Here is a 22,578-nt window from a genome sequence, read left to right as displayed (position 1 = left end):
AGTTAGGGGTGATCAGGCAGGCAGGTAGGTGAGCAGTTAGGAGCCAGTGGTCCCAGATTGTGAGAGGGATGTCTGACTGCCGGTTTAGGCCTGATCCCTGGGATCGGGCCTAAAATGGCAGTTGGGCATCCCGCAAGGGGTCCCCAATTGGAGAGGGTACAGGCTGAGTTGAGGGAACCCTCCCCTCCATGCACGAATTTCATGCACCGGGCCTCTAGCAAATATATATATATATATATATATATATATATATATATATATATACAAATATATATACATACATACCTATGAAATCACATTTGCCGATTGATGTTCATTTTTTTTTACTTTGAAAAAAACTTTTAACTCATCTTTATTGTTGAAAGTATTATAGATGTTCCCCCTTTCCCCCCATTGAAAACATTTAAAAATCTCTTACTGTTGGTTATAAGTGCATAGGGAAATTTAAAAGGAAAACCACTAGTATTTATTTAATACACTGCAATTTAAAACATTAAGAATTCAAGATTTCTTTGATCAATCTCTTATTGCTTCTAGATATTATTTTTTTATTTTTCAATTACATTTTGTATCATGTATTATTTTATATTAGTTTCAGATGTACAGCATAGTAGTTAGGCAATAATATACTTTACAAATTCTTCCTTTCCTCCTGATATTTCTAATACCCACCTGGCACCATATATATTTATTACAATATTATTGACTATATTCCCCATGCTGAACTTTATATCCCCAGGACTATTTTGTAACTACCAATTTGGACTTCTCTATCCCTTCACCTTTTTTACCCAGCCCTCCAAATCCCTCCCCTCTGGCAACCATTAGTCTGTTCTCTGCATCTATGATTTTGTTTGTTCATTTATTTTGTTCTCTTAGAATCCACATATAAGTGAAATCATATGGTGTTTGACTTTCTCTGTCTTATTTCACTTAGCATAATGCCCTCTAGTTCCACCCATGATGTTGCAAATGGTAAGATTTCATTCTTTCCTATGGTTGGGTAATATTCCATTGTACATATGTACCATAGTTGTGTGTTTTTAAAATATATTTTATTGATTTTTTTACAGAGAGCAAGGGAGAGGGCTAGAGAGTTAGAAACATGGATGAGAGAGAAACATCAATCAGCTGCCTCCTGCACACCCCCTACTGGGGATATGCCTGCAACCAAGGTACATGCCCTTGACCTGAATCAAACTTGGGACCCTTCAGTCCACAGGCCGATGCTCTATCCACTGAGCCAAATCGGTTAGGGCTGTACCATAGTTTTTTTTTATCCTCTCTTCTATTGATGGACACAGGTTGCATCCATATCTTGACTATTGTAAATAATGCTGCAATGATCATAGAGGTGCATATATTCTTTTGAATTAGTGTTTTGGATTGCTTTGGATATATACCCAGAAGTGGAATCACTGGGTCATAAGGTAGTTTAATTTTTAGTTCCACTGAAATTTTAGTTCAGTTCTACAGCCATATGTGTTCATTGAGCACATGCCATTTTCTATGCTATGACTTATTGGGACATAATCTCTTCCTCTAAGACTTTTAAAGGGCATTCAAATTAGTAGATGGACATTTATAGTAGTGTTTGCTGAGCTTAATAATCAAGTTAAAGTCAAGAAGCTATTGAAGCTGTATAGAAGCATGCCTACTGAACCCAGATTAAACTTGAGGAAATAGTTTGGGAAAGGCTTCTTGAAATAGGTGTAAACTGAGAGGAGGCTAGAAGGATGAGGAGTTAGCAAGGAAAAGGAGTTATTTTTTGTGACAAAGCAAACATACACAAATGTATGTCACGATGTGGAGACTATCCTATCTAATAAAAGAGTAATATGCAAATTAACCACTCCGCTACACCCACAAGCCAATCAGGAGCGAGTATGCAAATTAACCCAACCAAGATGGCTGTGGCCACGGAGAGAGCAGGAGGGAGGCTTGGGTTTCCCTGGCAATGGAGGAAGCCAAGTTTTCTGCACACCCTGGCCGGCCCAGGCCTCCGCTTAAGGCTACAAAGTTTCAATTATAGAAGATAAATAAATCCCTGATACCAGGGCCTCTGCTTGGGTTGCCGGGGGGCATGGCCGGCCAGCAAACCACCACAGGCCCCTCACCCAGGCCGCCCCATGCCCCAAAGGAACCCCCACCCTGATCCAGAACACCCTTCAGGGCAAACCAGCTGGCCCTCACCCTAGCACCAGGCCTCTATCCTATCTAATAACAGAGTAATATGCAGATTGACCACCATTCCAACACAAAAGATGGCTGCCCCCATGTGGTCAAAGATCCTGCCCCCATGTGGACACAAGATGGCCACCACAAGATGGCCAGCAGGGGAGGGTAGTTGGGAGGGACCAGGCCTGCAACGGAGGGTAGTTGTGAGCGATCAGGCCAGCAGGGGAGGGTAGTTGGGAAGGATCAGGCCTGCAAGGGTGGGCAGTTGGGGGCGATCAAGCCTGCAGGGGAGGGCAGTTAGGGATGACCAGGCCGGCAGAGGAGGGAAATTGGGGGCAAACAGGCTGGCAAAGGAGCAGTTAGACATCAATCATGCTGGCAGGGGCGTGGTTAGGGGGTGATCAGGCTGGCAGGCAGAAGCGGTTAGGGGCAATCAGGAAGGCAGGCAGGCGAGCAGTTGGGAACCAGCAGTCCTGGATTGTGAGAGGGATGTCTGACTGCCCAGTGGGATGGGGCCTAAACGGGCAGTCAGACATCCCTTGAGGGGTCCCAGATTGGAGAGGGTGCAGGCTGGGCTGAGGGACACGCCCACCCCCCCAAGCACGAATTTCATGCACCGGGCTTCTAGTAGTAGTATAGTTTAGGTGGCTGCATCCCTTGTGTGTGTGTGTGTGTGTGTGTGTGTGTGTGTGTGTGTTGTTTGCAATGTGTTGGATATAAAGATGGACAGATTGAGAGATTCTGTGAGTTAGAAGCTAGGATATAAAGAAAGTCCCATAAGGTTACCTAGGTGAATAACTTTTTTTAAAAAAAATATATTTTATTGATTTTTTACAGAGAGGAAGAGAGAGGGATAGAGAGTTAGAAACATCGATGAGAGAGAAACATCGATCAGCTGCCTCCTGCACACCCCCTACTGGGGATGTGCCCGCAACCAAGGTACATGCCCTTGACCGGAATCGAACCTGGGACCTTTCAGTCCACAGGCCGACGCTCTATCCACTGAGCCAAACTGGTTTCGGCCTAGGTGAATAACTTTTAACTTTATCCTAAAAGAATGGAAATGTTGATAAAGAATTTTAACCAAGATAGTGAAATGATCAGCTTTGTATACATAATCAATAAGCCTCCTGAATTGCCCAATCTTCTCACTTCTGAAGTATATTTTACCCTCTGCCTGTAGCTCATCAAAATGGTGGCCTGAGCCATGATCTAAGAGTAAAATCCTCTTCTTTGACACCTTGTAGCAGTACCTAACTTTTGTCTACTTTTTCATTAAAGACATAACAGCACTACCCTTTTTTATTTCTAACTGGGACTTGACAGGATCTGGAGACATTTTCAAGATTTCTTTAGACGGTGTCATACAGTCTGTAAGTGCCAACCATGGTTTGGCTATAACTAGGACATTTTCTTGGATTTCATTCCAGCTGATATGCTCTTATCAACCCTGAATCTAAATTCTTTAACAGTTCACACCCCTTCCCATTTGCTACATCACATTCCCATATGGCTGCTCAATTTTTTCACTACTTATACATATACTCTTATCTAGGAGAGAAAAAAAATCCTAATAAGACAAATCTTAAATGAGAGTATGCTATTCATTAATTGGCCGTAATACAAATTGTAAGAGAGACAAAATCGGTTGCTGTTTGTTATACAGTTTTGACATTGATGATTTTGCTTAATATAGGAAAAGAATATCTTCTTCTAAGTCCTCATTATTTAGAATGAAATTTCAAAACAAAAATAATTATTGGAGGGCCACGTCATAGGCTCATATCTACTTGCTTAATAGCATTACAAAAATCAATGTATCACCAACAACCTCTAACTAAGTGATATCATCTCTTCAAACTTAAGGAAGAGATATTTGAACCCTGGGAATCTCACTGCCTGTGAACATGTTGTCAAGTTTTAGTAATGTGTATTCTAAAGGATCTATATATATTAGTATAAAAGCCTAAGTGACCATTATGACCAGTCGACCAAATGACCGGTTGACCAGTCGCTGTGATGCACACTGACCACCAGGGGGCAGACGCTTAATGCAGGAGCTGCCCTTTGGTGGTCAGTGCGCTCCCACAGCCAACCTCCCATGGCTGGCCAACCTCCTGCAGTCCCTTCCCCCAGCCAGCCAACCTCCCGCAGTCCCTCTCACTGGACTGGGAGAGATGGCCTTGATCTCTGGCCAGGCCGAGGGACCCCACCCGTGCATGAATTCATGCACCAGGCCTCTAGTATACTATAATAATGGTCATTATATTCATGCAAAATCTATACCATTATAAATCTAAAAGATATTATAGACAACATTGCTTTCTGAGTGTTAATCCTGCAAGCATTGGGGTACATATCAGAAGCAATCTTTGTTTTTTAGCCAGACTTTTTATTAAATTATAGCTGACATACAATATTAGTTTCAGGTATACAATATTGTGGTTCTACATTGATATATACCTTATGATATGAACACTATGATAAGTCTAGTAACCATCTGTCACTGTACACAGTTATTAAGAAATTATTTTTGAAAGTTAAAATTTTTCTTGCACTCCTATTATTTTAATTAAATTACTAGTGTATTTCCTGGACTTGCTTCATGAATCTAACTTTGTATTCTTTAAATTTTACTTTTCACATAAAATAACAGGCTCACTATTTCCCAGAGGCATAAAGAAGTTTTTCTTTTTAAATAAAAAAAATGAGTTCACCAATAAAACATTCTTTCTTTAAATTGTGTTTCCTTCATTACTTCCACATTTAAGATGATATCATGGGAGGAACAATTATTGCCTTGTTCATTTTGATTTATTTGGCCCCACACCTCCTCACCTTGTTAATGAAAAATAAACTGTTCTACATGGGTCATTTATGATGTGATTTAATAAGATGTTTTTTGTATTTCCAGCCTGCTGCATAATATATTAGCTTAAAACCACCTAGTAGGAACGGATTTGTTGGTGTGTTTTTTTTCCTGTTCTGTCTTTTAATTAGTGGATAACTTAAAGCAAAGATATATTTATCACCATTATAAGGACTGTAAGATTCAACGGACAAATGATGGATATTGTCAAAATAAAACTTTTGCTCAGCCATGTTTTCCTACTCACTAATTTCCTGAGAGTCCCGCTATGTAAATTAAATCTTACTCTTGCTCACTGTGTAAAACTGTCCATATGTTCCCTTTCAGGGCAGACTACTCACTGACAGGTCAGATAACTACCTTTTTAAAATTTACTTCTGTGTGACTGTGGCCACTTTCCCGCTAAAGGAGCAGATGTCTTTGAGCGTAGTTTTAAGTCACCGTGGAATTTGAACAAAGGCAGCGCCAGTTGTTTCAGTGACAGGGAAGGACATAGCATCACATAAAATATAAATTCAGACTGAATATCCTCCAAGAAAAGTAAAATGGCAGGTTAGCAGATTGAGAGGACCATGTTGTACCGTGGTTTATTATTGTCAATATGGTTGAGGCCAGAAAATGTTTTCTCTTAATATAGAGCTTGACTTTATATTAAATGGAAAAGAATTCATTATTGTTTAGTGATAAGACTTTATAATCCTCACAAAGCTTGCTTTCATGTAAGTAGTTCAGTCTTCATCCTTAGGCAAATTGATTCTAGTCCCATAAAGGGCAGCTCATGACTGCTCTTTTTGTTCATATCATAGATGGAAAGACTCGGAGTAAAACCCAGAACATGAAGCCACACATTCCTTGGGAATGGGTTGTTTCAGGCCCAGCTTGGGACTGAGGGCTACACATAGAAAGGAGATATCAGGTCTGTTGTGTTTCAGAGGATCGCTGAGAACAGCAATCTAAAAGTCAGCCAGGACCCTGTGAAAGTCTAGGCAGTTTCTAGGTTTGTTTTGTGTTGGTTTTAGATTTCTGCATCAAAATTTTCAAAACTTAAAAGACAAAATTTGTGTGTGTGCACGTGCCTTCGTGTGTGTGTGTGTGTGTGTGTGTGTGTGTGTGTGTGTGTGTGTGTGTGTTAGAGAACAGGATAATATGGATGAAGGAGAAATAGCAGGTTAATTGGTTAACAGGAGTGTTAACCTTTTCTTTCTGAGGTTAGTCCAGAAATAAGTTTCTCTTATTTAATTTATAGCCAAATTAAATAAGAGAAACTCATATACATTCTTTTTCTTTTTAAAACATGACTTTTAAGAGCCCTAAAATGCATCTAAGTGAGACAATAAAAATGAAAAGGATTTCAGCCAGGCCTTTCTGAAGGAGTTATTCTGTTAAAAATTTTCTTAGTTGTCTGATGGGCCTGGTATTGAACCACTTTGTAATAGTATCATTACTGGCTTTATCAGGTTCATTTTGGGCATGAGAGAAGTCAGTGATAACTGCTGCCAGGCCTGTATATTAGTGGTAACTGGTGTAAACACACACACACACACACACACACATACACACACACACACACACCATAAAGTTTGTGTATGCCACCCTTTGCTTCAACAATATACAGGTTTGCCCCACTATCCAAAGGTAGAACATTCCTATGGAACCCTCAGAAGCCAAAATGCTATAAAGCAAAAGTATTCCCCCCTTTCTGAAAGCTCAAATTATGCCCCTTTCATTAGTATCTTTTTTTTCACTAAAATAAGTGAAGAGGATTTTCACCTTTATTTTTTAAAAAGCCTTTACCACACTAATGTAGATCTTCTGTAAAAGCAAAGTGACATAATATGAACTTTGGGAAAGTGTGAGATACCTGTATATATAACATGAAAATGGCATTAATACCATTGTATATTCTTATACCAATTCACAGGAATGAATTACAGCTACTTTAACTTATACTGCTTATTTATTTTTTGTTTTTTATTTTAACTTTGTGCTTTTTTTTCTTTATGTACACTCCCACTTTAAAAAATTGATAAATTCAAAATAATAAAACTAATATATTTATATATTTTGACTAAAGTCTATAGTAAATGGGCCCTCACTTACCATTGTCAATAGGTTCTGTGACCTTAAGCAAAACCATTAATAACAAAGCCAGCTTCACCATAGGCTAATTGATATAAACAAAACATAAGCTTCTATGGAATCTCATCAGCATTATAATGAAATGACATTGGACAAAATGAAGTTATTCAAGTACCTGCTGTAGTACATATATATATTTTTATTTAACCCTTTCTTACTAGGCATATTTGTAGAAAATCTTTTTAGCTTTAATAATTCAATATTTAGTTTCAAGCAGCCACATTACTGTGGTCATATTTCAGTAAACACAAATTCTATTTTTTTTTCTTTCTTCCAAAGACCTACCAAAATGAACTTAATTCAGAATTCAATGGTCCCTTTTTCTAGATCATCCTCTCTCCCTAGGTTTTCATAGTTGTTGTGCACCTTAAAGGTGATTCACACAGGTAAGAGACACATGACAAAAGAATACAAAGAATTCGATGAAAAAAAAAAGATATATTCTCATAACTTATGAACTTTATCATTATGTTGAGAATGATTATTTGTGAGGGAGGAATTGCCTGAAAACACCCGCAAGAATATATGCACGGTAAGTTACAATAATCTGCAATTATTCAGCACTCTTTTGTAATCAGAGCAAAGTGCCCTTCTGCCTGCTTTGTTGGATTGCTATTTATCTGTAGACATTTTGAGTCCAAAGGCTCACAGATGGTCATTGTAATCTGAGGTGCTCGGTTGTGGGAAAGCTTCATATATTCATGAATCTTATTTAAGAAGACACAAAAAGCTAAATCAAGGAAATTCCTTCTGATCATTTTAGAAATCAATAATGACCTCACAACAGTAATATCTCTTGAGTGTCTGACAAAAGCAGTATTCTGGAAAGGAGTAGTTATTTAATACTCATGGTGATGAATAGGAAGACAACTAAAAATCCGCTTTTAGTTTTTTTCACTATTATGGCAGCATTAGAGAAGGCTGGACAACCAGAGCAGTGGAAACAGCAGCCTTGACAACAGGTACGATGTAGAGAAGAAAAGCTACTTTTGTAAAGGAGTCTCAGAGTTAGAGGAGTAAAAATCAATGGAAGCAGTAAATGAAAGAAGGAACTCTCCTACTGCACAGCAGGGAAAGGCCTCTGACTAAATACAAATGCAAACATAACACTCTCCAGGTCCATCCATGCTGTTGCAAATGGTAAGAGTTCTTTCTTTTTTATTGCCATGTAGTATACGTATCACATGATCTCACTCATATGTGGAATCTAATGAACCAAATAAACTGATGAACAAAAATAGATCCAGAGACATAGAAGCATGAACAGACTGTTGAACCTTAGAGGGAAGGCAGGGGTGGGTGGGTGGGAAGAGATCATCCAATGAACTTGCATGCATATATGCATAACCCATGGACACAGACAATGGGGTGGTGGGGGCCTGGAGGCAGGGACAGGGTTGGGCTGGAAGAGGTTAATAGGGGAAAAAGGGAGACCTATGAAATACTTTCAACAATAAAGATTGAAAAAAAGAGGAAAAGATTTAAAAATATGAACAATAAAATATCAGTAAATATATCTCAATCAATCAATAAAAATGCAAATCATGGCATCATGTCTGGAGAAGGACATCAACTTTTTGATACACATGTGTGTTCTCCTAGAGACAGTCTTCTTTATTTGCATCATGAAAAAGATTGCCCCTAAGCCCAAAGCAACACATCTCCATAGTTTTCCATTGAGTCTGGGATTGATACTTCAACACTGTCTTTGAAATTAACATGCCTTATGACTGAAAGCATAGAAATTATCACAAAATTGGGTAGCCTTGATCTTACTAATATGCAACCAGCTTGATTTCTCTTAATATGTCATGGAGAGAAACGTAAGAGCATTGAGTTGAGTTAAAGTGTCCCAAGGGCGGAACAAGCTCATCATGGCCACTTATTTATTGGATAATTATGCTGGAAAGAGAGGACATGATTTAGACTTGGGACCCCTTAAGCAGATGGTTTATATGCTTGTGACAAATGTGTCAGTTTAGAAATACTTGAAAAAAATGAAGAGATAAAGAAAGGGGGAAAGAAAATCAAAGTTTCTCAAAAACTTGTGCTAAATGGAGGGAGCGAGAAGGAAAGGGAGTTCCTGGCAACCTACAGAAAGCCCTTCTTGTTTTGATTTTGGCAAACATACAGGGATCCAGCTTCCTGTCCCCAGCCCCCTGCCCCACCCTCACCACATCTATAATTTCCCCTTGTCCTTCATGGAGGCTACTTCCCCTCATGCATCTTGGATCCATACCCTTCTTTGCATTTTCTTCGTCCCTACATGATTGATAGCGGACATTTCATTACATGTGTATATGGAAATTTTGGCATTTTTAGTCTGGCTCAGTAAGCATCTGCCTTTGTATGTGCCTTGTAATTGACATAACCCTGGAGCAGTTAGGCTTGACAGACAGCACTTATCATGGGGCAGCATCTATCCGAGGAGCAATGCACTGCATTTCTAGGGAGAAAGCATGGAGCAGGCTTCTCTGCAAACCTGGCTTCTAGTCTGGACTCTGACTGTCATTAGCTTTTTGACTTTGGACAATCAAGTCTTCATTCCCAGTCTCTGAAGTGATTATATTAGGCTAGGAAGTGAGGTCTGTTCTATGAAAATTTAGTCCAGCCTTCTCATTTTAGGTGTAGGGAAATGAAGCTATGGAGAATTATCTATGATCAATCTCATTTATTTTGTAGTAGTGATAATTTGTGTTTATATTATTGGATTATGTAGAATTGTCTATATAGATTTTTATGTGTGTATGACATACAGATATTAAGTGTCCCCCTTAAAAAACACAACAAATATTAATCTTCCTAAACTCTGTTTCAAATAATACCTCATTTATGCTATACTATGAACCCAAATCTTCCAAAGGGTTTTCTTTCAGATTGGAGACTGAAATGAATAGTTCGGTAGTAGAAGTTGGATTCTAGGGATTTTTGCAAAAGATTGAGTTATCTGCAGAAAGAGAGGAGAGGTTATTATGAAATGAGCAGATAGACTTAAATATGCTTTGTTTGTCTTAGGATAACTAAAATTCCCAGCTGTGCAGATGTTACTTTGTTATTCTGTTTTATTGCATGAAGTTAAATACATACACACATTTACATTTACTCGCATATATTTATTCCCAAATAATAACCTTATCAAATGCCATTTAGACATAAACTGGAGACTCCTTTTTTTTTGTAGCACAAGTTTAAGATTTAATTGCAAGAATTTCCCTACTAAGGGCTAGAAGAAACCTGAAATAGAAAAAGAGTTCTTGGAAAGAGAGGCACCACAGAGCCGGATTTATCTGTACTACCTATTGACGTTAACCTAATTGAAAGGAGAAATCAGTTTTGGTGTATGAAGACAACCAAAGTTCATCATGTAAGGGACTTCCAAGACTGCATTAGATTTCAAACAAAACAGTTTGCTGAACTTGATTCAGACCTGGTAGAGTATGCAAGTTTGTGGACAAAAACAAATTTGCTGTTATTATAATCTGTGAATATAATCTGTAATACACTGTGTGCTATTTGAATTTTGCCCCTTAGTAATTCTGCATTGTGCATTATGTGTGTGTGTGTGTGTATGTATAATGTTTGTGTAATGGCAGTGGCTGCTGGCAAAGTAAAACGATTTGTATCTTAAAAGTTTTAAGGTTCCCATGTTCCTTTCCAAAGGACTGCCCTGCTGAATTTTCTTGGTAAATATTGCCCCCTTCAGTTCATCCTGAGGGTGTGCATGGTAATAGATGGAGAACTAATCTCCCTGGGCTGTGTTAAATTTGGCACCAGGAAGACTCCCAGATACCACAGCCAAACCCATTCTAGGCTGTTATGACCTCATTGCTCACATGGACAGTGTAGTTCTTTCCCAGGCATTATTTCCACATGAGAAAAGACTTTTCTATGTCTGAGAAAACCAGGAACCAAAACCAATATCCACAGAAAGGATATCATGGACCATTAGATTGCCTTTAGTGACAATGAATGATTTTGAAACTTTTATAAATTTCCCCCAAAATCATTTTAAAGAAATCACATGGGCCTGTTTGAATTAATATCAATAACAGGTATATATGGAAATGTAAATATTTTCCTCCTAAGACCATTTAAGGTAGAGGTTAAGATTGTGAGAATCCTATTGCTTTAGTGACAGAGAAGAACATAAGATTGAGAGCATTAAATTCAGCCAAACTTTATTATTTGCTTAAGACCTTAGTAACATTTAATTATTTCCAAGTATTCTGTGTATCAAGAAAGCCAGGATGTTACAGAAAAGACTCCTTGATTATAGGGCTTAGAACTTCTGAAAAAATTTTTGAAACACAACACTGCTTTTGTAAAGATGGTATAATTTGGCATTTACTTTTTTTTAAAACTATTAATCATTTTTAACAACCATATAATATAATTTTAGACATGTTAAAGTACTCATTATAGGCCTAGAAAATGATTTAGTGATTTTATAAAGTCCATTCCATGGACTTATACCCACCTTGAAAATAGTTTCCAGAAGGCAAAAGGCTCTCTCACACAATTTGTCACTAGGCAACATTAAATTGCTTAAGTATTAATTCTATCAGCTACTCTGCTGGTCTCTTCCCACAGTATTCAGTTTCAACAACTGATAAAACCTAAACCTTGCTCTATGTTGAATTCTAGAATTTTCTAACAGATTTTCAAAGACCTAAAGTCAACTCTTAAAGGATAGAAAAGAATATTTTATTTTTCACAACAGATAGAAAGAACATGTTAATTACTTTGGCCTCTAGTGTCTTCTTTTAATTTTGATAACTTGATTATCTTTGATCATAGGGCTAATAATAGTTTATCCACTATTGCTAAATTTTTGTTATGTAGCACTGGTGGCTTTTAATATTCATATTATTTGTATATGCACTTTTATTTAGGATGGCCCACAAAATAAATGTGACTTAAATTTAACATCAATAGCAATTCTGCTTTTTAAAAACCTCAAGCACGTCCGGCTGGTGTGGCTCAGTGGTTGAGCATCGACCCATGAACATGAGATCCCAGGTTCGATTCCCCACCTCTATCCCTTTCCCTTTCTCTCTCTCTAAAATCAATAAAACCATATTAAAAAATAAAAACTTCAATCACAAGTTAATTATTTAAAAATTTATTTGAACAAACTCCACAATTTATTTTGAAAAATTTCTTCTCCTTTTTCCCTTTGTGTTTATGTGTACATGTATGCATACGATTTTTTTCCCCATTAACCTTTTGCACTCGGATGTCGAGTGTGACTCGACACGGTTAGCATTAGAATAAAGGAATCGAGAAAAAAGCAAGCGAGTGCAAAGGGTTAAGGCTAAGATATTTTGACTCAAAACATTTAGAGAATATAGGAAAGTAAACAGTATCAAGAAAAGAAAAAAAAAATCTGGTTCACTTTTGCTATATATAGTCTACATTTTGCTCTATGCATACCTTTTTGTGTTATGATTATATATATAACTAGAGGCCCGGTGCACAAAATTCGTGCATGGGGGTGTCTCTCAGCCCAGCCTGCACCCTCTCCAATATGGGACCCCTCAAGGGATGTCCGACTGCCCGTTTAGGCCCAATCCTGGTAGGGCAGTCAGACACCCTCTCACAATCCAGGACTGCTGGCTCCCAACTGCTCGCCTGCCTGCCTTCCTGATTGCCCCTAACTGCTTTTGCCTGCCAGCCTGATCACCCCTAACCACTCCCCTGACAGCCTGATTGATGCCTAACTACTCCCCTGCCAGCCTGATTGCCCCTAACTGTCCTCCCCTGAAGGCCTGGTCACCCCTAACTGCCCTCCCTTGCAGGCCTGGTCCCTCCCAACTGCCCTCCCCTGCTGGCCATCTTGTGGCAGCCATCTTGTGTGTTAGAATGATGGTCAATTTCCATATTACTTTTTTATTAGATAGGATAGAGGCCGGGTGCATGGGTGGGGGCTGGCTGGTTTGCCCTGAAGGGTATCCCAGATCAGGGTGGAGGCTCCCTTGGAGCATGGGGCAGCCTGGGCGAGGGGCCTGTGGTGGTTTGCAGGCTGGCCACACCCACCGGGGACCCAAGTAGAGGCCCTGGTATCTGGGATTTATTTATCTTCTATAATTGAAACTTTGTAGCCTTGAGTGGAGGCCAGGGCCAGCCAGGGAGGGCGGGAAGCTTGGCTTCCTCCATTCCCAGGGTCAACCCAAGCCTCCTGCTTGCTCCAGCTCTGTGGCCACCACCATATTGTTGGGTTAATTTGCATACTCGCTCCTGATTGGCTGGTGGGTGTGGCTTGTGGGCGTAGTGGAGGTATGGTCAATTTGCATGTTTCTTTTTTATTAGATAGGATAAAACAACTTTTGTAAAAAAGATATAATATTATATATATATATATGTATATGTGTATATATACACATATATATATACATGTATATATACACACACACATATACACATATACATTTAATCCTCACCTGAGTATATTTTTCCCATTGATTTTTAGACAGAGTGGAAGAGGGCAGAGACAGAGAGAAACATTGATGTGAAAGAGACACATCATTGGTCGCCTCCCCTATGTGCCCTGACCAGGGCCAGGGATTGAGCCTGCAACCAAGGTACATGCCCTCAACCAGAATCAAATCTGGGACCCTTTAGTCCACGGGCGGATGTTCCAACCATTGAGCCAAACTAGCTAGGGCTGTTATATTTTATAAAAAACATCATCATCTCATATTTTTTGAATTCATAGCATCTAAGACATTTTGTCCCTAAAACTATTCTCTACTAAGAAGATACAGTGTTCATTCTAAACAAGTATTAAACTACTAGTGATGGTCTATAAGGCCTGATCACAGCCCACCTCATTGTCCACATTCCTTCTTCTTGCTTAGTGGGCTCGTTACAGGGGCTGTTCAGTTGCTCAAATGCTCTTTCATACTCCAGAATATTTGGGCTCCTTACACAGCTATCTCCTCATTCTGCACATTTTGGTTTGACACCTTCTTAGAGAGGCCAGTCACTTAACTTGGATCCTTCCAGTTACCTTCTATCACTGTACCCTGTTTCCTCCCCTTAAAGCACTTATCATCTTACTAAAAATGTTCACATATTTATTTATACATGTACATGTTAAGTGTCTGTTCACTGGTGTGTTTCTGGAGTAGCTGGGTGATGTACCTAATTAAATTTAAAGAACACTGATTAATGAACTGAGCTAGACATAGATCCCCGTATAAATATGAAATACTGCCAGTAACTTATTAATTGATTTTTGCTATCTAATAAATATTTATTGGCTGTTGAGTGCCAAGAACCATTCTAGATCCTGAGAATACATCAATTAAAAACAAACCTCTTCTACTGAATTTATATTCTGGGCATGAATGGGGTGTGTTTGAGGTGGTGGATGAATAGGAAAATTATAGGAGAAATTAAAAACTCAAAATTGTTATAGAAACAAAAGAGGAAAGAAAGATCAGGAGTGTGAGCAATTTTAAATAAAATGACTAGGGGAGGCCTCTACCAGGAGAAAATCCATTCCAAGCAAATAAAAGAAAGAAAAACAAATATCATAGTAAGTACAAATACCGGGAGGTAGGACTGTGCCAAGGAAGAATTGGAGGAATAGAGGGAGATGCCAGGGAGGGGCAAGACCATTGAAAGGATTTAAGCTTCCACATATGAACAAAATAAACTGGTGGGTAAAATAGAACTAGAGGGCATGGAAACATGGAACAGACTGAAGAATCTCAGAGGGGAGGGGAGTAAGGGGAAGCAGGAAGAGATTAACCAAAGAACTTATATGCATATATGCATTGCCCATGGACACAGGCAATCGGGGGTGCAGGCCTGGGGTGGGTGGGAACTGGGTGGAGGGGGGTGATGGGGGGAAAAGGGGAGGACATGTGCAATACTCTCTATAGTAAAGATAAAAAAGGATTTAAGCTTTTACTTTTCATGAAAATAAAACCATTATAGGTTTCAAGATTTTAAGCTGAGAAGTAAAATATATTTTCACAGGTACTCTGTCTGCAGTGTTAGGAGCAGTCAGTATGGAGTCAAGTGTGGAAGCAGGGAGACCACTTGTCTTATGGGAATAGTCCAGGTGGGAAAAGGGGGTGCCTGGGACCAGAGTGGTTGTACTAGTAGTGGAAAGGTAAAAAAGTGGCTAGACTCTGGGTATTTTGTAAATGTTGGATCAGTTTTATCACAAAGTTTTTCCTAGGAAATGACGCAGTACAGAAGTAGCATTGGCAATGAATAGGGCCATTGATCATGCATGGCATGGAGGAAACTGACTGCCAGATTTCCCTTTAGGGAGTTTTCTGTATTTGGAACATGGTCCTTAAGAAACTTAGTTTAGGGAGAAAGGCAAGCACTGGGGGCTGAATTTAGGAGGAAAAAAAAAATGTTTTGCCAGAGAAAATGGAAGAATTTGTTCTGGAGAATTTATGCTGCGAGAGAAACTGAGAGGACAGGGCTTTGGAACCCCAATGTGCCCATTTCCTTAATAGTCCATTTTTTTTTTCAGTAAAGCTGCTAAAATCATGAAATGTTTACATATGTGGAAATTGTCTGGGTTGGAATGGATTGGACTAAGAAGCAAACTCAGAGACAGAAACAAGAAAGTCATACAAACTCATCAAAGGAAGAGAGAGCTTTTTCCTCTCATAAGACCATGAATTTGGAGGCAAAAGACTAGCTGTGTAGAGGTTGAAGAGCTAGGACATTGCAGCAAACTTCTTTGTAAGTAAGCCTCACAAGTGTTAAATCTAAAACTTCTGATTTGGGAGTCTGACTCAGATACAGGAACCAACCAGTTGAGATGAATGTTGAGATGAATTGGAAGGTATGGAGTTATAGGTGAGATAAAGTTTGTCTATCATCATAATTTCAAACAAAACCACACAAAACAAATCACCTGAGATGATTGGAGTTCACACAATCAAAACTGGCCACCTATTAGGCCACCAGAGTTAGGATAGCTGACAATAGAGGCAATGGCCATATTGATGACAGTTACCCTATCTCAAAAAGGCCAAAGATGCCAAGTAATTATTTGACAAAATAATGGTTTCAAATAATCCTATATCATAAAAGCCTAATATGCTAAGTGTCCAGTCGACCAGTCAGCTGTTCAACCAATCAAAGCATAATATGCTAATGATATGCTAAGGCCGCTCAACTGCTCGCTATGATGAGCACTGACCACCAGGGGCAGACGCTCTGATCGGTAGGTTAGCTTGTTGCTGGGGTAGGTTAGCTTTCCGGTAGGGTCCCTCAGCCTGGCCTGCACTCTCTCGCAATCTGGGACCCCTCGGGGGATGTCAGAGAGCCGGTTTTGGCCCAATCCCACAGGCAAGGCCGAGGGACCCCACTGGTGCACGAATTTGTGTACTGGGCCTCTAGTTATTTTATAAAATTATGTGGAGATTAAAACAATGCTCCTTAAAATTTCCCCCTAAGATTCATACTCCAAAGATAATTGATAATTTTCCCAAGATAATTTAAAAATATCATTTAAATTGAACAATACCAGAGTGTGATTGTCACTGTTTTTGATGATCATCATAATAATAGCTGGAAATTTGACTATGAGCTTTTTTTGTGCTGTAACTATATGATTTGTGGTTTCCGCCATTAATAAAAGAGGGTAAGTCATGTTATAGAAATTAAAGCTGATATAAATAAACACACTCATATCCTGGGCTCAACGGGACTGATTGACAGGCTTAGCCAACTCCTACCTCATACCCACATGCCTTGGACCTCATGCCTTTATATGACATCACTTTCCCTATTTCCTATTTCCTATTAGACTTTGTTCAGATTAAATTGTGTTTATATTAAAATGGGCATATGAACAAGGAACCTCGACATGAAATTCATAATCTGACATTTTCCAAGTCCTACCTTCCTATCAAAAGGACTGTTAAGAGATGTATTTTTAAAAATGAATAACTTCTGAGGCTGAAGCAGGAAAACAGGTTGAGCAGTGATATGCTGAATTTTTCATCATAAAATAGGCATCTTTGGAATAGAAATCTGTCAGCAGTGATAATTTATAATTTATTCAGTTTTAGGCCAACTGACTAGGTTAGATTATATATATAGATATACATGTATGTATTCATATATATTTAGATATACTTCTGAATACAGATGTATATTTATATCTGTGCTTATATGAACATACACATACATGTATATATATACACACATATACAGATATGCATAATATACATGTCATGTGTATATATTCATATACATGTTTACACATGCATGTGTATACTCACACATTAATGCTGATGGCTGTTTTTCACCTTAAGTCTCAAGAAATCAACTGTAGCACCAGAGAAGACTCCAGATGACTTCTCAACTACTGACCCTCCCCAGACATTACTAGAGAAGTGACCCATTCTACCACCTAAGCAGTGGAGTAACTTAGGGCAAAGGCAAAGCCTTTGACATTAGGTCCACTTGGATGTAAACACCAGCTAGAACACTCATTACCTAAGTGAACTTGGACAGATTACCTACCCTTTTGAACTTAAGGTACCTTAACTATAGCAAAGATCACAATACTTTATTGTGTTTTCCAGAGAACTGCACTAACATGAAATAGTGTGTGTATTGATAATGGCACATAATTATGCTTCTGGATATTATTATTGGGAACTAAAGATTGTTGTGGACATCCTGGAGTCTGCTTGATTGAAATGTGAGCTTCAGAGCCAGACTTTCAAACTGGATTTGAACCCTAGTTCTGCAACTTCCTGGCTGCATGAACTTAGGCAAGTTACTCACCTGGTTTAAGCATCAGTTAGTTGTTTTTGTGTTTTGTTTTGTTTTTAGTTTATAAGATGGAGATATAATTACCTTATAGTATTATTAATATATAGATAGTGATACTTACAAATAAATAAACCCCTGGTTGGCATTAAATGGTCTATAAATAGTAAGTACCATAACTTTAATCCCTCCCCCCACCAGTGACCAGGCTACCACAGGACAGGTCATTAGTAAAAGAGTAACTATTTAAAGGTTATATTAGGAAGTTAAGATTAATTTGGACAGGTTCAAAAGCCATCATTAAAAAGATGAAATTAAGTGAAGATAAATGTAAAGTCCTACATTTAGGTTTACCTAAAAATATATTTAAAAACACAAAATGAGAGAAGAGGCCTTATTAACATGATGCTAGTGAAAGGAGCTAGTCACAGAAGACTACATACTGTGTGATTCCATTTGTATAAAATGTCCAGAATAGGCAAATTAGTAGCGACAGATAGTAGATTAGTGAATGCTTAGGGCTTACAGGGGAGACAGGTAGAAGAAATGAAAATTGACTGGGAATGGGTATCGGCTTTTTCAGGGTACAAAAGATGTTCTAAAATTATATAGTAGCATTAGTTACACAGCCCTGTAACTTTGCTAAAAAAGTATTGAATTATACACTTTAAGCAGTAAATTGTATGGTATATAAATTATATCTCAAGAAAGCAGTTTAAAAATGAGATTTAGATAAAGTCAGTTCATCTAAAAATATATAGAGAGAAGTATATTTAGTTTTATAGCAAGTCCAACAAGAGGCTTTGTTCAATCCTTCTGAAATTTAGTGTTGTTCAAAGATATAATGGGTTCCACAGGGCCCAATGAGTTTCCTGTCACAAGAAGCATTCAACCATGAGTCAACTCCCTGACAGGGGTATCAACAGGGGATTTGAGCATAGGATTAGTGTTTGGTTTAGATGACCTACAAGATTACATTAAACCCCAAGATTCTGATTCAGCAATTCAGTGATCAGTATGGCAAGACGGCCAGAAAGGCTAATGGAATCCAGCCTGCAATGCAGTAAGTTTTCAATGTACCCAAGAGGTTAGTTTACCAGGACAATAACAGTATTAGATCAAAAGAGGGAAAAATCTCATTGTAATATTTCTGTTTGGACTTCACTGATTTTGGAGACTAGGATGGATCTAGGATCTAGGTTTTGTAGAGCACAAAACTTATACAATTTGGGGGACCTCTTTAAAAATTACAAAATTAAAAATGCAAAATTAATATAAAAATTGATGATTAGTTAGAATGAAGAAAGAGATGCCAAAATGATGAAAATCTGACAAATGCCACAAATTTCACAAAACTAAAAAATGTGGAAACTACAGAGGCTTAGGTCAACTCTTTATATTACAGCAGTTTTGTAATTTCTTTTATAGAGAAAAGAAATAATTCAATATTATAGCATAGTTGATTGAAATGTGTTATTGATCACTTAGAAACATTTTTGTATTTTCACAACTAATTGGTAATATGATATAAATATTAGGATTATTGTTAACATTAGGAAAACTGTTCGCCAGTTTCTTTCATGTCTGAGCTGTAAGATTTCAGATCATTGCAAGTTTTCTTATGCACTAATTTTAAATACCCTTTGAACTAATGATACTCACTAATTGAATGTCTTAAATTTCCTCAAGTTATGATGCCAGGAGTTGGCACAGCAGTTGGAGAAAGATTCTTGCAGGCCATTCTGCGACAGCTAGTGTGATGACTAACAGTCACAGAAGTGACTGCAGACCACAGGTACATCTCACTAACCCACCGAAAGATATCCCTAACTAGCTAAATCCAGCAATGCCTGTGGCCAATCGAAAGCTACCTGGCATTTCCACCTAATGTCTGAAAAGTCAGAGCAGTCTTAAGGCATTGAGGTTTAAATATCTTACTTTAGCAAGTTTTACAAAACAGATTGCTGTGTAAACACGTTGTTCAATGCCCACCAGGGGCTGTGGAAGGGGCGCATCCAAGTTGGGCCTTGAAGCTCTTAGCCTCATAGTATATCCACCTCTGTCAGAAGATGGTTTTCAAAGACAAACTGGCTACTAGAATGCGAAAACCATGCAGCATGAGAAATGTTTGAGGGAACTACGGTTTTTTAGCCTGGAGCACAGAAGACCTAGAGGGACATGATTACTGCCTTCAACTATTTGAAGGATTGTCATGTCCACATCTGTCCAGCCAGTCACTCTGAGTAGCTCAAGAGGACAAAACCAAGAACAGTGGGAAAAGGTTGCAAGGAAGGAGATGTCAACAAACTCTAAGAAAGAACTTTCTAAACAATTAACGTTGCTTTAAAAATGGAGTGAATTGCCTTATGTTGTAATAGGCTCCCTGTCACTTGAAATGTTCTGTAGAGGCCAAATGATTACCTGTCAGGAAGGGTGCTATGTCACGTCATGAGGTCTATTAACTGTCTACTCACTATATTGTACACCTGAAATTAATATCGTATGTCAACTGTAATTGAAAAATAAATTTTGAAAAAGGGTGCTTTGGGTAAGATTTCTACAATGAGTAGAAGTTCAAGGTAAATAACTTCCAAGTTACAATGCAGTAAGTTTTTAATGTACTCAAGAGGTTAGTTTACCAGGACAAAAATAAGCCGTCATTGTATCTATGGTTGAATTAGCTTTTAAGCAAATTTCATACTGAATATTGTAGAAGCAAACCCTAGCTCACTACTTGTGTGAGCCAGTCACTTAGCCTTTCTGTATCCCAGTTTCCTTGAGATATACAGAATTAACACATATAAAATGAAAATAATACATAGCCATAGGATTGCCATGAACATAAATGAGTTAATGCTTATGAAAATGTTTGTATGTATAAATGCTCTGTAAATACAAGCTATTATTATAAATATATGGCATGCACAAAAGTCTTCTCAGTGTTGTACGTTGTAAGAGACTTTAAAGTCTCTTACCCTTTGAAATAGCATGAGGGACCTGGAGAGTATTATGCTAAGCAAAATAAGCCAGTCAGAGAAAGACAAGTATCACATAATCTCACTCATATGTGGAATCTAATAAACAAAATAAACTGATGAACAAAATAGATCCAGAAACATAGAAGCATAGAACAGACTGTGGAATCTCAGAGGGAAGGCAGAGGTGGGTGGTGGGTGGGATGAGATCAACCAAAGAACTTGTATGCATATATGCATAAGCCATGGACACAGTCAATAGTGTGGTGAAGGTCTGGGGCTAAAGGGGCAGGCTAGAAGGGGTCAATGGGAAAAACAAGGGGACATATGTAATACTTCCAACAAAAAAGATTTTTTTAAAGACATAAGCTATAACATGGAAGGGGTCAAAGAGAAGCTTATACATTCCTAAAGCTGTCTTATTCTCCCCCCCCAAATACAGCATATCTGGAATAGTTTATCTGCATAAAAATAACATGTGGTTAAAGTAACAAAATTCTTAGCAATAAACTACATAAAACCCTTTTTTGTCAATCAGTAAATGGAAAGCACATTTCAAGAGAGAATATTCTGGAACAACCTTGTGTTAATAATTAGCTCAGTGGTTATAGAATATGGTGCTGCTGGGATGTGAAACCGCCCAGCGAAGACCATGGGCTGTTCTTGGAGAACTTGAAATATTGCTTCTTGGTGCTCTCTGAAGCCAAGAGTTTTTCAGTAAGTTTTTCTTTTATTGACTATTACCATTTTAAAGATTCTTTATAAAGACTTGCCCCTGCCATTTTAGCAGTCATGTGGCAACCACCTGACAAGGTTGAATCATGTGTCAATCAAACAATTACAGCTGTAGGCTTCCAAATGTGGAGGTTACCATCACTGTGTGCAACTGAATTGTAGTTGTAATCATTGTACCAAAAACATCAACTATTTGTATTAATTATATTCCGTTTAAAGGTTCCCACAAGCAAGGGAGACACAGAAGTGATGTTCTGACCACAAAAATAATTTATTATATAAAAAATGAGAAACCATATTCTTCATCAATTCTATTTCCTTGGCCTTGCATCTCTGACAGTCAAACACAGGCAAGTTTTATGGGAAGACACAACAGTTATTGTTTCCCACGTAAGGCCATTGAAACCAGCCTGACCCACATATGCACCAAGCACTTAAATGCGTGTATATTCGAACTGTAACTGTAGCTCCAAGACCTCCACTCACTTGGTCCCAGTTTCTGATCCCACATCTGCTTTGCCGGAAGCCTTAACACTTTGGCTTGACTTACATCCTTCTGTGACTTGTATTTTGTGTCTCAATCACTAGAGTCTGCCTTTTCTAATGGATTCTGTTTATATTAGTCAAATTTCTTCCAACTACAAGTAACAGAAACCCAACTCAAACTTAGTTAATAAAAATGAATTTATTAGCTCCTATACCTGACCAAGTTTCAGGTATAGCTTAGCCCAGGGGTTCGAACTATGATTCCAGGCCTCTATCAATTGCTTCTGCTTTACTCTGGGTTGGTCTTTATTTCTAGCCCCCTTACTGGTAAAAGTTCCTACTTCTCCTCCTCCAGTGTTGAGAATTTGAATTGAGCCTCTTTGGTCATTCTGGTTTACACATTCATCCCTGAGATTAAGGATAGGAATGATCATGACA

The sequence above is a fragment of the Eptesicus fuscus genome, chromosome 4, assembly GCF_027574615.1.
Source record: "Eptesicus fuscus isolate TK198812 chromosome 4, DD_ASM_mEF_20220401, whole genome shotgun sequence".
Classification (NCBI taxonomy): domain Eukaryota; kingdom Metazoa; phylum Chordata; class Mammalia; order Chiroptera; family Vespertilionidae; genus Eptesicus; species Eptesicus fuscus.
The sequence above is the reverse complement of the archived record's forward strand: the minus strand, read 5'-3'. Positions refer to the sequence as shown.